Source organism: Periplaneta americana, chromosome 4, assembly GCF_040183065.1.
Source record: "Periplaneta americana isolate PAMFEO1 chromosome 4, P.americana_PAMFEO1_priV1, whole genome shotgun sequence".
In the NCBI taxonomy this organism is placed as follows: Eukaryota; Metazoa; Arthropoda; class Insecta; order Blattodea; family Blattidae; genus Periplaneta; species Periplaneta americana.
This window is the reverse complement of record NC_091120.1, coordinates 191513048-191528706: the sequence shown is the minus strand read 5'-3', so window position 1 is coordinate 191528706 and position 15659 is coordinate 191513048. Positions and strand designations below refer to the sequence as shown.

Here is a 15659-nt window from a genome sequence, read left to right as displayed (position 1 = left end):
AAAAATGTAAATAATATATTCCTAAAATTCGCTCACAAAATGTTAATAATTGTATATTTGTGAATACTTCACCTACTCAGACATTGTGAAGTCGAAATAGATGAATAACGATTACTGTAAAAAAGAAATTGAATGCTATTCAATAATGCCAATTGAGAAAAGCGAAATACAGGTTTAACAATGTTAATTACATGTACTGCACTTTTGTCTTGTTATTATAACAGAAATACGTTTTCATTATCTGCTGAAATCATAATTTAATTTAAACATTTTATAGTATAATTACAAGTAACCTGATTAATACATTAATTAAATGAGCAATTGTTATGAAGGAGTGTCATTTTCTTTAGATACAATGGACGTGGAATTAGAAGATGAAGATGTAAATGTGGAAGTAGGATTTCGTACTTTATTTAATACAATGGATTCATGCTCATCGATTTACGTGGAAACAGTTGGCGACACTGACTAAACAAAAGAACGACCATGCGATAAATTGATAGTGACAAATATAACTACAAAAATTATCGCGATGTATGACTGTGAATGGTTGGAATTCAAAATTTCATTACACTTCATTGACCGAAAATGGAATGACATCATATAAACGAAATAGTCAATTATATAATTGGTGCAAGATCATAACGTGACGAAATGTTTGTATAAGAGTAGTTACTACTTAATAGTTATGCTTGAAAACAGTTCTTTATATCACATTTTATTAATTCTTCCGTATTTTCTATCCATACCTTACCCAATATCCCATACTTCTGACTTGTAGAACAGCTCCGACAGATGAGTTAACATCTTTAAATATTTTATGCTCGACCATGCCGAAATGTAGTAATTATACACCTGGTAGCAGTTCTTTATGCATGTCCTTAAAGTACACCTACTCATTAAAGTACAGGTGTTTTCAGCCAATGACAACTCAGCTTACAGGTGTTCAGCCAATAACAAGTCAACTATGAACCGTTATAAAACCGCAAGTATCGATTATTATCGGATATGCAATCGAAAGAGAATTAGCGAAAAGTCACGGAGGCTGGAAATCCAATACTGTCGCAGAACGTTATATTCTGTTACTATAATAATTAGCGTTAAATGTAAATAATATTCAAATAAATACAATTTGTCATCTCGTTTTTCAATGTCCAATTCAATAATCAAAGTTATACCAAGTTTAACGGGATTACACAAGGTCAATGACTTTACTGTTCCTCGGAAAAAATCAATACTTTCGCGTCTGCGCACATCTCACAATTCACGACCTAGAACAAGGTCACTTCCGATCTTGTCAGATGCAAATAAAATGTATAATTTACATCTGAATAATTTCAAGTTAGAAATATGGTCGAGCATAAAAAGTCGTGTGAAACTCGCCTATAATGGTAATTAAGAAGCTCATATGAAAATTATGAAACTCGCTTGCGCTCGTTTCATAAACATCCATACTCGCTTCTTAATTACTATCATTATAGGCTCGTTGCATAATGTACTATTCTCTAACGCTAAAGCCGATTATAAATCCACGACGTTCGATGTATTTACATAAATTTTAAAACACGGTGCAAGTACCTAAAAAACTCTAACTACACTAAACACTGTGGAAGTCTGAAGTCATGCTACTTAACATGCCAGGATTTGAAATCGTGGTTTCAGCTTCGAAAGACGCATGGATCTCGTTATTCGATTAGACGAACGTCTTCGGATAGAAGATGCCGGGATAAAACACTTTAAAGTGTATAATATCAGGGGTTATTCCAGCGGAGCCTCATTTTACAGTTCACTGAGTCAAGCGCACAATGATAAAGCAGTTTTAATTAGGGGAGGGCTCAGAAGTCGCGTTGAGAATAACAGAAAAAGGAAGCCTGGACTCACGGTTCAGTAAGCTCGAAATCCACAACAGGCGATGCACAAATTAGCACGGTGCCCTTCTCCTTGGAAACTGCTGCCACGCACTACACCATTCTCTCCGCCTGACACGGAAAGAAATGTCCACCGCACAGTTCAAATATCTGCATAATTTCTCTTACAGCAGTTTATAACAAAAAAATATCTCAAGAGTATGAGTGAGATGAAGGTGATAATGACAGCAAAATGAGTCCAGGGTCTAGAGCCTAAAGTTACCCAGTATTTGCTCTTAATGGATTTAGGGACAATACCGGAAAAAACCTCAAACAGGTAACTTGTTCTAACAGGGATTTGAACCCGGGCCCGCTCGTTTCACAGTCAGACGAGCTAACCGTTATTTATTCATTTGTTTATTTACTTATGTGTTTATTTATTTATGTGTTTATTTATTTATGTGTTTATTTATTTATTTATGTGTTTATTTATTTATGTGTTTATTTATTTATGTATTTATAAATAGTAAAGGTAACAAACCAACTTCAACTATACTAAAAATTAAAATGCATAATTTTGACTGTTCCCATATAAATTACAATTGTTCAATTGCAAATCAAGCTTTCAGGTATAACTCCCTGTAAAGTTGATTTGAATAATTTCGAGGGAAAAATTGTTCCGGGGCCGGGTATCGAACCCGGGACCTTTGGTTAAATGTACCAATGCTCTACCAACTGAGCTACCCGGGAACTCTACCAGACACTGATCCAATTTTTCCCTCTATATCCACAGACCTCAATGTGGACTGACAACCGTCAAGCAACCAACATTGAGTGCACACTAACTCTGTGTGACTTAAATTGTGGTTTTCTGTTAACGAACAGTTATTCACATGTTATTAAATGAAGTGCACATTAGAAGAACAAGGTAAGGTAAAATTTTCTGGATTGAAGTGTGAAATATAATATATAAACCAGTTTTGGCTTTAAGCAGCTAAGAATTCCTACAAATATCTTTACATTCTTCAAGAATATGTGTTATAAATTTAATTGATGTATTATAGACTCAAAGATGCAAATCAGGCTTTCAGGTGTGGCTCCCTGTGGGGTTGATTTGAGTGGTTTCGGGGGGGGAGTTGTTCCGGGGCCGGGTGTCGGACCCGGGACCTTTGGTTGGACGTGCCGGCGCTCTGCCAACTGGGCTGCCCGGGAGCTCTGCCGGACGCCGGTCCAATTTTTCCCTCTGTGTCCACGGACCTCGGTGTGGGCTGGCAGCCGTCGGGCGGCCAGCGTTGGGTGCGCACTGGCTCTGTGTGACTTGAATTGTGGTTTTCTGTTGGCGAGCAGCTTGATTTGCATAATGCACGTCACTGTTCGTTGGCGGAGGGCCACAGTTTGGGTCGCACAGAGTTGGTGTGCACTCGGTGTTGGTTGCTTGACGGTTGTCGGCCCGCATTGGGGTCTGTGGATGTGGGGGGGGGGGTTGGATCGGTGTCTGGTGGAGTTCCCGGGTGGCTCGGTTGGTGGAGCGTTGGTGCGTTTGGCCGGGGGTCCCGGGTTCGGTGCCCGGGTCCGGAGCAGTTTTTCCCTCGAAGTTGTTCGGGTCAGCTTTGCAGGGAGTTGTACCTGAAATCTTGATTTTCATAATGTACATCACTGTTCGTTAACAGAAAACCACAATTTAAGTCACACAGAGTTAGTGTGCACTCAATGTTGGTTGCTTGACGGTTGTCAGTCCACATTGAGGTCTGTGGATATAGAGGGAAAAATTGGATCAGTGTCTGGTAGAGTTCCCGGGTAGCTCAGTTGGTAGAGCATTGGTACATTTAACCAAAGGTCCCGGGTTCGATACCCGGCCCCGGAACAATTTTTCCCTCGAAATTATTCAATTGTTCAATTATTAATTAAATTAATCAGGTTAAATACTTAGTTATAATTATTGATAATCATTTAAAATGGAATAATCACATTCATTATATTTGTAATAAATTAAGTAATACATATTACTTTGTTCTTCTAAGAAATTTTTTGTCAATTAACTGTTTACGTACAATTTTTTTTAGCATTATTTCAATCTACGAGTATATTTATGTATGGTATTATAGGTTGGGGTGGAGCTTATAAATCCAACCTATATCTATTAATTTTACTACAGAAAAAAGTATTTAAAATTTGTTTTAAAAAAAGCAGAAAGATTACTCAACTGAATTGTTGTTTAAACATTTCAAAGTTTTCAACATTAAACAAATTTATTATTTTATTTTATTGAAATATTTTGACAGAAATCTTAAATAACATTGAAAGGTATATACATAAATATAGAACTAAAAATATGAATTCTCTGTGTTTGTCTGAACCTAAATGTAAAACCAATGCAGCTTTTTATCATAGCATGAGTCAAGGTCCCAGATTATTAAACAAATTTTATTCTAATAATATTTTAACCACGAATACTCTCCAAATTAATAAAAAAATTAAAAAAATTGTATTGGATTTATAGTTTGGGTTTAAACACATTAAACACTTTTTAATCTGTATTCACTCTCAATTTTAATTTTATTTTTGTCTGTACTGGAATCCCTCCTGAGCACGAGTCTTATTCATTCAGGCGTGGGCTAGTTTATCTTTCATTGTATTAACTTGTATTCACGTCAAACGTACTATAAATAAATATAATACATAAATAAATAAATAGATGTAGATTCATTTTCCGGGCTGAGAGGCCGTGGTCTATTGGTTGGTTTTATACCAGACGTTTCGTCTGCAACTGCAGCAGATATCTTCAGTGGAGTGGTATCTCGGCGTACCTGAGGCAACTGATCAGTCTTGCGACCTCGCATACCACTCCACTGAAGATGTCTGCCGCAACTGCAGACGAAACGTCTGGTATAAAACCAACCAACAGACCAAGGCCTCTCAGCCCGGAAAATGAATCTACATCTATAGACTCCGGCCGTGAAAGCCTACACTGCAAAATAAATAAATAAATAAATAAATAAATAAATAAATAAATAAATAAATAAATAAATAAATAAGTAAATAAATAAATAAGTAAATAAATAATTAAGTAAATAAATAATTAAGTAAATAAATAAATAAGTAAATAAGTAAATAAATAAATAAGTAAATACATAAGTAAATAAATAAGTAAATAAGTAAACAATTAAATAAGTAAATAAATAAATAAACAAACAAACAACCCACCAACCAAACAAATAAATGAATGAATGAATAAATAAATAAGTAAATAAGTAAGTAAATAAATAAGTAATAAATAAACAAGTAAATAAGTAAGTAAATACATAAGTAAATAAATAAATAGATAAGTGAATAAATAAGTAAATAAAGCAATAAGTAAATAAATAAGTAAATAAGTAAACAGTTAAATAAGTAAATAAGTAAATAAATAACTAAACAAACAAACAAACAAACAACCAACCAACCAACCAACCAACCAACCAAAGAAACGAACGAACGAACGAATGAATAAATAAATAAATAAGTAAATACATAAGTAAATAAAAAAGGAAATAAATAAGTAAATAAGTAAGTAAATAAATATGTAATAAATAAATAAATAAGTAAATAAATAAGTAAATACATAAGTAAATAAATAAGGAAATAAATAAGTAAGTAAATAAATATGTAATAAATAAATAAATAAATAAGTAAATACATAAGTAAATAAATAAGGAAATAAATAAGTAAATAAGTAAGTAAATAAATATGTAATAAATAAATAAGTAAATAAATAAGTAAATAGACAAGTAAATAAATAAGTAAATAAATAAGTAAGTAAATAATTAAATAAGTAAAAAAATAAATAAATAAACGAACAAACAACCAACCAAATAAATAAATAAATAAATAAATAAATAAATAAATAAATAAATAAATAAATAAATAAATAAATAAATTCAGCTATTGCGAATTTTTTTTTACGATTCTGAAACAGTGGTTCGTCAGCATGGTGTTGTTGAATATTGAATGTAATTATTGTAGCATGTACGAAGTTATTTTCCCAACATTTACGTGAAGTAATTGGAGAAACCTAGCGACATCCTCGACAAGTATTTCAAAGTTCGGGTTCTGAGAATCCTGTCTTTCACCACAGAAGGGCTTGACTCAAGTTCCATTAAATATGACCGCCTACCAGCATGGCATTCAGTCACCGGAGGAAGTTTATCACAGAGGAATTGTTAATGAGACGAGGTCCACATAACGTGAGAAGCGAAGGCATCTCCGCACATAAAGCAAGACGAACCCCCCCCCCCCCAAAGACGCTTGTGACGTACAAGCGTCGAGATACCGAGAGCGTTATCAGCACTTGTTTATTGTGTATCCTCGGGCCTAAGAGTTGCCAAGTTATGGGCACGCACAAAAATGTAGGAGCCGCAACGACAACATGACGAAAAATTCTTGGCACAGATTCAAAGCAATGAAAACACCGCGCCCATTACGACGAGAAGACAGTGCAGCGAAAACACTCACCACGGCGTGGATCCCACGGACTTTGACAAAGTGTGACATGTTTATATGGGCTGAAGAGCCACACACGTCTTCTGAGGGCCTTCACGGGACAATTGAAAGACCTGCTGTGTGCAGTGAATTATTACAAAACACTTAATTCTCAGGTGGCATAGAACACAATGAGTAAATAGCACGGCAGACTGCGTGTGGGGAGGCAGCAGAGAACAGAGTAACAACGGAATAAATAGTGTCATCGAGATGACACATGCTTTGTCATTATACATTGTCTGCATTCCGAAATAATTTAGTTTCTCGTATTATAATTTACATTTCCGTCCACGTTACATAACCACATTCTTATAATACACTTTATATTAGATATTTTGCTACCTCGACAGGTACATTTACACTGACACACTTCGGAATGCACGCAAATGCAGAGTCGCTAATACACATGAAACAGATATCCATGCAGGAAAAGAAATAATGCAAGACGACAGAAGGAAAGAAAGGAAGGAAAAGGTAATGAGAATACAATGCAGAAAAAGCGAAAGAATTTGACTCCACTTATAAATTCTATTACGTATAAATAAATAAGTATACTTTTTTAAATAAAATTATTGAACCAGATTCCTCGAAACTGAAACTGCAAGGTAATTATTTAACCAGATTTCTAAAAAATGACAACTGCAAGGCAAATATTGAACCAGATTTCTCGAAACTCACAACTGCAAGGCAATTATTGAAGCAGATTTCTCGAAACTCACAACTGCAAGGCAATTATTGAAGCAGATTTCTCGAAACTGACAAATGCACAGCAATTACTGAACCAGATTTCCTGAAACTGAGAACTGCAAGACAATTATTGAACAAGATTTCTCGAAACTGACAAATGCACAGCAATTATTGAACCATATTTCCTGAAACTGAGAACTGCAAGGCAATTATTGAAGCAGATTTCTCGAAACTGACAAATGCACAGCAATTATTGAACCAGATTTCCTGAAACTGAGAACTGCACAGCAGATTTCTCGAAACTGCCAAATGCACAACAATTATTGAACCAGATTTTCTCGAGACTGACAACTGCAAGGCATTTATTGAACAAGATTTCTCGAGACTGACAACTGCAAAGCAATCACTGAACCAGATTTCCTGAAACTGAGAACTGCAAGGCAATTATTGAACCAGATTTCTCCAGACTGACAACTGCAAACAAATTTTGAACCAGATTTTCTCGAAACTGACAACTGCAAGGCAATTATTGAACCAGATTTCTCGAAACTGACAACTGCAAGGCATTTATTGAACAAGATTTCTCGAGACTGACAACTGCAAAGCAATTACTGAACCAGATTTCCTGAAACTGACAACTGCAAGGCAATTATTGAACCAGATTTCTCGAAACTGACAACTGCAAGGCATTTATTGAACAAGATTTCTCGAGACCGACAACTGCAAAGCAATTACTGAACCAGATTTCCTGAAACTGACAACTGCAAGGCATTTATTGAATCAGATTTCTCAACCATTCCATTAATAACTTTATATTAAGTCTAAAAATCTAATTTCATTTTTCTTAGAAAAAGTGATAGAACGTAAATTATCTCTGTATTTATGTATTTTCATATTATCCAGAAGTAAAACTAAAATCTAATATCGCCATCATTTTACTTAGGATGTTTAATTCATAACATGATACAAATATTTAATGAGTAAAGGATTTTTATGGGTCAACATTTTGCAAAATGAAGTACGAACTCTAATGGACATTCAAAAGGTTGGGAACCACTGCAGTATATTGTGATCTGTCAAACTTGTCAACTATTACCAATCACTTGACAAGCTTGACAAAAAATCTAAAAACCAAACTGACCTGACTTCTCACTTGTCTCTGATTTCCTTGTCAGCTTGTAACAAGTCAAAGTAGTCCCTTTAAGAAATAAAACCCTGAGAAAAGAAAATATAAGCTTTTATGCACTTGACACTTATTTCACGAATTGAAGCCATGAAGTTCTGAAAAGGTGATTTTAGTATAACGAAACTTTAAAAAGGTAAAAGAGTCAACGAAACTTTAACAAATAAAAACTTTATCAGGTAAACGAAAATTATAAATTAACTATGTTCATTAACTTCACGTGGTATGTACGCATCCTTCAGTAAACTTAAAGATCAGTTAGGAAGGAAATAAGAGCAGGCGCGTGTATTGTAGTCTCGTGTGAACACACCGACGTACCCGCTCGGAGAGCGGCATGAATTAGTGAAGCGTTACATCATTTAGAAGGCCAGTGTTCGAGCACGGCGGAGGCAGAGCTCATTTAAATTTTACGGAGCCTTCTTCCGTAACCGCACAACATGAGTAACGGCACCGCTTCGTTAACATTGCAGATGGCTTTATCATCATTATAACAGAGTGACGACTTTTTATACGCCCTATAAACCACTTACCTCATTACTGTAACATCGCCCTTACAGAAATATTAAAATCACCTCGTTTGTGTGGTAGCTACAAAGACAAGTTGCTATGGTGATACGAACTAGAGTCTTGCAAAACTCGTTGAGAATAATAGAAATTAAATAATAACACTGAGTGACTGGCGTTGTAGTCAGAACGCAAAGCTGCAGACTGCCTTAGTGTTCGGTTTAAAGTATGTTCGATTTGTTCGCTGTATTTGTGGGTAGACAGCTGCGGCTTTGGTATATAAAAGACAGATTACATTGAACCATTCGTGTATTGCAATTAGCTACCTTCAAGAGCAACAACATGCAGAGTAAAACTACACTTATCAGGAGTTTTAAATTAGTTTTTTTGTTAAAAATATATTCTTAAAAATGATTTCTTAGCGAAATAATAATGTATTTTATAGTACAACTGTAGCATATAATCACAGTAGCAACTTCGGTCCAAGGCTTTATATCATAATGGCTAAATTCCCAAACATACAACTTGCTAATGCTCCTTATTTCAAAAAATCAAATAAAAATTGCTGTTCACAGAGAAAATTTAAAGTTCAAGTGTTATGATCTATTATTACTATTCAGTACGAGAAAAATTCGTACCGGTACCGGGAATCGAATCCAGGACCTCTCAGCTCTGCGAGCTGAGCGCTCTTACCAACTGAGCCATGCCGGGACACTATCCACGGCGCCGGCCGAACCCCTCTCGCAGGCCTAATGCTATTTTACGGCCTTACTACCTGCACTTGAGACGATACAATTCATATGTATGCAGGAGCGCATATTTTAAATGACTTTGTGGACATATTCAACATCAGTAGTCCACACCTGTGGAGTAACGGTCAGCGCGTCTGGCTGCGAAACCAGGTGGCCCGGGTTCGAATCCCGGTCGGGGCAAGTTACCTGGTTGAGGTTTTTTCCGGGGTTTTCCCTCAACCCAATACGAGCAAATGCTGGGTAACTTTCGGTGCTGGACCCCGGACTCATTTCACCGGCATTATCACCTTCATATCATTCAGACGCTAAATTACCTAGATGTTGATACAGCGTCGTAAAATAACCCAACAAATAAAATCAACATCAGTTTCATGACAACTGCTAACAGTTTAATACATCACATATTCATATGTATGAGGTCTCGCCCACCTCATTGAATATTACACGACTAATATGAAAGAGTCAATTGTATTATTACTACTAAATACGAGAAAAATGTTTGTCGTATTTAATAGTAATAATACAATTGACTAATTCATGTTAGTCGTGTAATATTCATTTAAGTGGGCGAGACCTCATACATATGAATATTTGATGTATTGTGATCTATATTTTTTCTTCTTCTTTTACTTCTTACTCTATTATTTAATAAAATGTCTTAACATTATGTGGAATGTCCCCTGAGCACGACTATATGACTTACTCTTTCTGGGGGTGCTAGTGTGTTTTTATATAAAAAAATCAATATGTATCCTTGTTCTGGCAATAAAGTTTATTATTATTATTATTATTATTATTATTATTATTATTATTATTATTATTATTATTATTATTATTTGCTGAGAGCAGTGAAAAAGAATTATATATGAACTACTTTTTTTAGGTTCCGTCATTTTCCATAACTATGGTCCTGGAACACAACTATGGTCCAAGATACAACTATTCAAAGGAAATTGTAGAAATAACATACACCGTTCGTAGATAGCTGCAGTGACTTGACTTCAGCAAAAATATACACTGACCGGCAAAAAAACCGATCACTTGAAAAAAAATACTAAAAGTCAAGTTTAAATGTAAATTATGAAGTAATCCCTGAAATAACATAACTGTAATCGTACTCAATTTAAATATTACACTCTTATGAACTTGTGACACGTAAATTCACACAAGTTGCAGTGTCCAGTCGTTCAGTGCTAGTGAAATGGAGTACACGAAAGCGGAATAAGCACACCTGATTTTCGAATACGGATGAGCCAATTCGAACAGTAGACAAGCCCACAGATTGTATCAGGACAAGTACCCACGTAGGAGACATCCGGCCCATACCATTTTTCCACGACTGTTCCAAATGTTAAGGGAAGGATGGCACGGGGTACCAAATTACAATTCCATTTCCACACAATTATTTTTGCTTATAATTTTCGACTCAGTCATTTCCGGACCATGATTCCTTATCTCAAATTGATACATGTGCCCTTCGCCATCATCCCTGAGAGGTTGTAACACAAGCCCGGAAACACCCTGTATATTTCTAAACATTAATTTTATTCGTCTTCTACTAGCCTACCTCACTAGCCTAAAAGCCTGTTACGTCTCAAAGAAACTTCCCTCGTATACTAGGCAGCCTGACGATTTTTCCTTGCCTGATACAGGGACATCATTTTATTTTTACTTCAATTTTTATTGTACCTGAGTTTTTTAATGTTCTTCACTCCCACCCCCCCCTACTAATGAAGTTCCAACTGTCCTCCAGACACAATCAAGGCCGCATATAGTAAACAGCACTGAGTTAGTGAGTATAGTACGTTCCAGAAATATGTTCGCGTTTTCCAGTGACGAAAGAGCTTTCAATATTGAATCATATTTTCGCACAGGTCTGTCGTCCATTTGCCTACGTAGCATCCCGATTTCCCCCACTTGCTTCTGCTCGCCCCTCTGTAAAAGCTGGGCTGTCTTAGCTCTTTTCTGAAAACATTAATTTCTCTTAGGAATTGGACGTTTACGTAATATTATACAGCTGTTTAATTTAACTTAAATAAAAGGGCCTCGTTAAGTAATTAACTGTCACGTGATTTCCTCCCTTTCTACAATCCAGCGGCATAACCACTTGGACGGACAGTAGATAGCATGTCTGAGTAATTTTATATTTTCGGGTCCGGCAGAAGTGAAGATTGAATTCACAGTACGTAGAGTAGGTACAGAATTATTTCAACATGAGTTACTAGTACGAAGGACGAAACTGGCAATTGGAATTAGATGCAATAGTCTATAGTGCGATAATATGCACAAAAGAACTGAAGCCTGTATCGAAATGAACGGCCACCATTTTCAAAATTGTGTTTAAATATTCATATTATGACTATTTTTCAATTTAACTTCTTTCTCTATATTGTACGCTAATGTGCTGTAGACAGTATACACTGCATTATGAATACGTTCGCATGGATAACTCACTTCGTGAGTAAAAACACTTATTCTTAATACAGTACTGTACTTTGATTAAAGAAAAACCTAATGAAAATTATCAAACTCAAAATCGAGATATTTCCTAGTTTACGTAAATGGATGAACTACTTTTCTTCCATCCTATACCTAGTAGAGTGATTTGTGTTTTACGCCAGTATCATCGAACTCCAGTCTTGGAGGGGGGAGCAAGCGGTGTTTCCGGTTCTCTAAAGGTATAGACAGGTTAATATTAAAAATGTTAGTAAAAATAAAATGATGTCCCTGTATAAACATATATGCGAGTAAATCATTAGACTAATACTATTCACAAAATAAACATTATTCCAAATATTTTGTCTATCGTACGCATTCTCCAAAGAGTGTTATTATGGATTTTCAAAATGAAAAACAACAGGCCTGTCCGATACTCGAATGCCGGATCGACTGCGAGATAGGATGAAGATTAGACCACGCATTCACAGCAAAGAATCCATATAGTATTTACAAATGTTAGCTTTTAGAATACGCCATTACGAAAGTCCAGGAAAACAGAAAGGATTTGAAAATAAACGTGTTACGTTAGCCGCTTGTTTATACGGATGACGTGAATATGTTAGGAGAAAATCCAGAAAACTATTAGGGAAAACACGGGAATTTTACTTGAAGCAAGTAAAGACATGGGTTTGGAAGTAAACCCCGAAAAAAAAACTGTATATGATTATGTCTCTTTATCAGAACATAATACGAAATGGAAATATAAAAATCGGAAACCTATCCTTTGAAGAGGTAAAAAATTAAAATATCTTGGAGCTATAGAAACAGATATAAATGGCACTCGAGAGGAAATTAAATACAGAATAAATACGGGAAATAGCTGCTATTATTCAGTATAGAAGCTTCTATCATCTATATATTATTTTAATGTAGCGAAGTACATATGATATTTCCATGCAGATATTCTGCGTCATCATACGATGAAAGAGTAATGCAACGGAGAAAAATTCTCTCCGGCGCCGGGATTTGAACCCGGGTTTTCAGCTCTACGTGCTGATGTTTTATCCACTAAGCCACACCGGATACAACCCCGACGCCGGTTAGAATCGTCTCAGATTAAGCTCCAACTCTTGGGTTCCCTCTAGTGGCCGCCCTCTGCACTACGTCATAGATGTCTATGAACGCAGGACCGAAGTCCACACATGTGCTGAGGTGCACTCGATATGAGTGACTAGTTGGCCGGGATCCGACGGAATAAGCGCCGTCTTAAATCACGAAGTGATTTACGCATATCATATATATTATTTTAATGTACCGAAGTACATATGATATTTCCATGCAGATATTCTACGTCATCATACGGGATGAAGTTACAGGAGAACGGAGAAAGTTACACAACACAGAACTGCGCATTGTATTCCTAACCTAACACAATTATGAACATTAAATCCAGATGTTTGAGATGGGCAGGGCATGTAGCACGTATATGCGAATCCAGGATTGCGTATAGAGTATTAGTTGGAAGATATGAGGGGAAAAATAGCTTTGGGGAGACAGAGACGTAGATGAGAGGATAGTATTAAAATGAATTTGAGGGCGTTTGAATATGTTGGTAGGGACTGGATTAATCTTGCTCAGGATAGGGATCGATGGCGGACTTATATGAGGACGGCAATGAACCTCCGGGTTCTCTAAAAAGCCATTTGTAAGTAAGTAAATGCTAGCTTTTACTAACTCATGTGGGATAACTTCAATAAAGTAAATAAAAGTAGAATTTTACACTAAATACTGACGAATTAATTCCGAAAGCATAGTCACGAGATTTCTGAAGAAAAGATAAAGACTTCCACGCCAATAAAGTGGATTACACTCGGCGGAATATATGCAATACACAAATATATAGCAGCGAGTAACATCGTTTGTGAAAATAATTTCTAAATACTTAATATAATGTCTTATACGTACTCCTACAGAACTTGGAATTCACTTCTGGACAGGCCGGACTTACCTGTAACAAAAGAGAAAAAAAATCAGATTTATATATCTTAAATTACACAGGCGAGACAATAATTAATTTATAAAATGTTATTTTCCAAATACAGCAATTCATTCATAAAATGTTATTTTCCAAATACAGCAATTCATTAAAAAAATGTCATTATCCTAATACAGCAATTCATTCATAAAATGTTTGTTTTCCTAATACAGCAATTCATTCATAAAATGTTATTTTCCAAACACAGCAATTCATTCATAAAATGTTATTTTCCAAATACAGCAATTCATTCATAAAATGTTACTTTCCAAATACAGCAATTCATTCAAAAAATGTTATTTTCCAAATACGGCAATTCATTCATAAAATGTTATTTTCCAAACACAGCAATTCATTGATAAAATGTTATTTTCCGAATACAGCAATTCATTCATAAAATGTTATTTTCCAAACACAGCAATTTATTCATAAAATGTTATTTTCCAAATACAGCAATTCATTCATAAAATGTTATATTCCAAATACAGCAATTGATTCATAAAATGTTATTTTCCAAAGACAGCAATTCATTCATAAAATGTTATTTTTCAAATACAGCAATTCATTCATAAAATGTTATTTTTTCAAATACAGCAATTCATTGATAAAATGTTATTTTCCGAATACAGCAATTCATTCATAAAATGTTATTTTCCAAACACAGCAATTCATTCATAAAATGTTACTTTCCAAATACAGCAATTCATTTATAAAATGTTATTTTCCAAATACAGCAATTCATTCATAAAATGTTATTTTCCAAACACAGCAATTCATTCGTAAAATGTTATTTTCCAAATACAGCAATTCATTCATAAAATGTTATTTTCCAAATACAGCAATTCATTCATAAAATGTTATTTTCCAAAGACAGCAATTCATTCATAAAATGTTATTTTTCAAATACAGCAATTCATTCATAAAATGTTATTTTTTCAAATACAGCAATTCATTGATAAAATGTTATTTTCCGAATACAGCAATTCATTCATAAAATGTTATTTTCCAAACACAGCAATTCATTCATAAAATGTTATTTTCCAAATACAGCAATTCATTTATAAAATGTTATTTTCCAAATACAGCAATTCAATCATAAAATGTTATTTTCCAAACACAGCAATTCATTCATAAAATGTTATTTTCCAAATACAGCAATTCATTCATAAAATATTATTTTCCAAATACAGCAATTCATTTATAAAATGTTATTTTCCAAACACAGCAATTCATTCATAAAATGTTATTTTCCAAATACAGCAATTCATTCATAAAATGTTATATTCCAAACACGACAATTCGTTCATAAAATGTTATTTTCCGAATACAGCAATTCATTCACAAAATGTTATTTTCCAAACACAGCAATTCATTCATAAAATGTTATTTTTCAAATACAGCAATTCATTCATAAAATGTTATTTTCCGAATACAGCAATTCATTCATAAAATGTTATTTTCCAAATACAGCAATTCATTCATAAAATGTTATTTTCCAAATACAGCAATTCATTCATAAAATCTTATTTTCCAAATACAGCAATTCATTCATAAAATGTTATTTTCCAAACACAGCAATTCATTCAAAAAATATTATTTTCCAAATACAGCAATTCATTCATAAAATGTTATTTTCCGAATACAGCAATTCATTCACAAAATGTTATTTTCCAAACACAGCAATTCATTCATAA

At 34.5% G+C, this 15659-nt stretch overlaps 2 non-coding genes across 2 annotated transcripts; one reads left to right on the top strand and one right to left on the bottom strand.

The window, feature by feature from the left end:
* Positions 1-2524: 2524 nt before the first annotated feature.
* TRNAN-AUU (transfer RNA asparagine (anticodon AUU)) lies at positions 2525-2597 on the bottom strand. The gene has a single exon. It is a non-coding gene; the product is annotated as a tRNA-Asn (tRNA).
* A 1041-nt stretch (positions 2598-3638) lies between these two features.
* On the top strand, positions 3639-3711 carry TRNAN-AUU (transfer RNA asparagine (anticodon AUU)). The gene has a single exon. It is a non-coding gene; the product is annotated as a tRNA-Asn (tRNA).
* The last annotated feature ends 11948 nt before the right edge of the window (positions 3712-15659 follow it).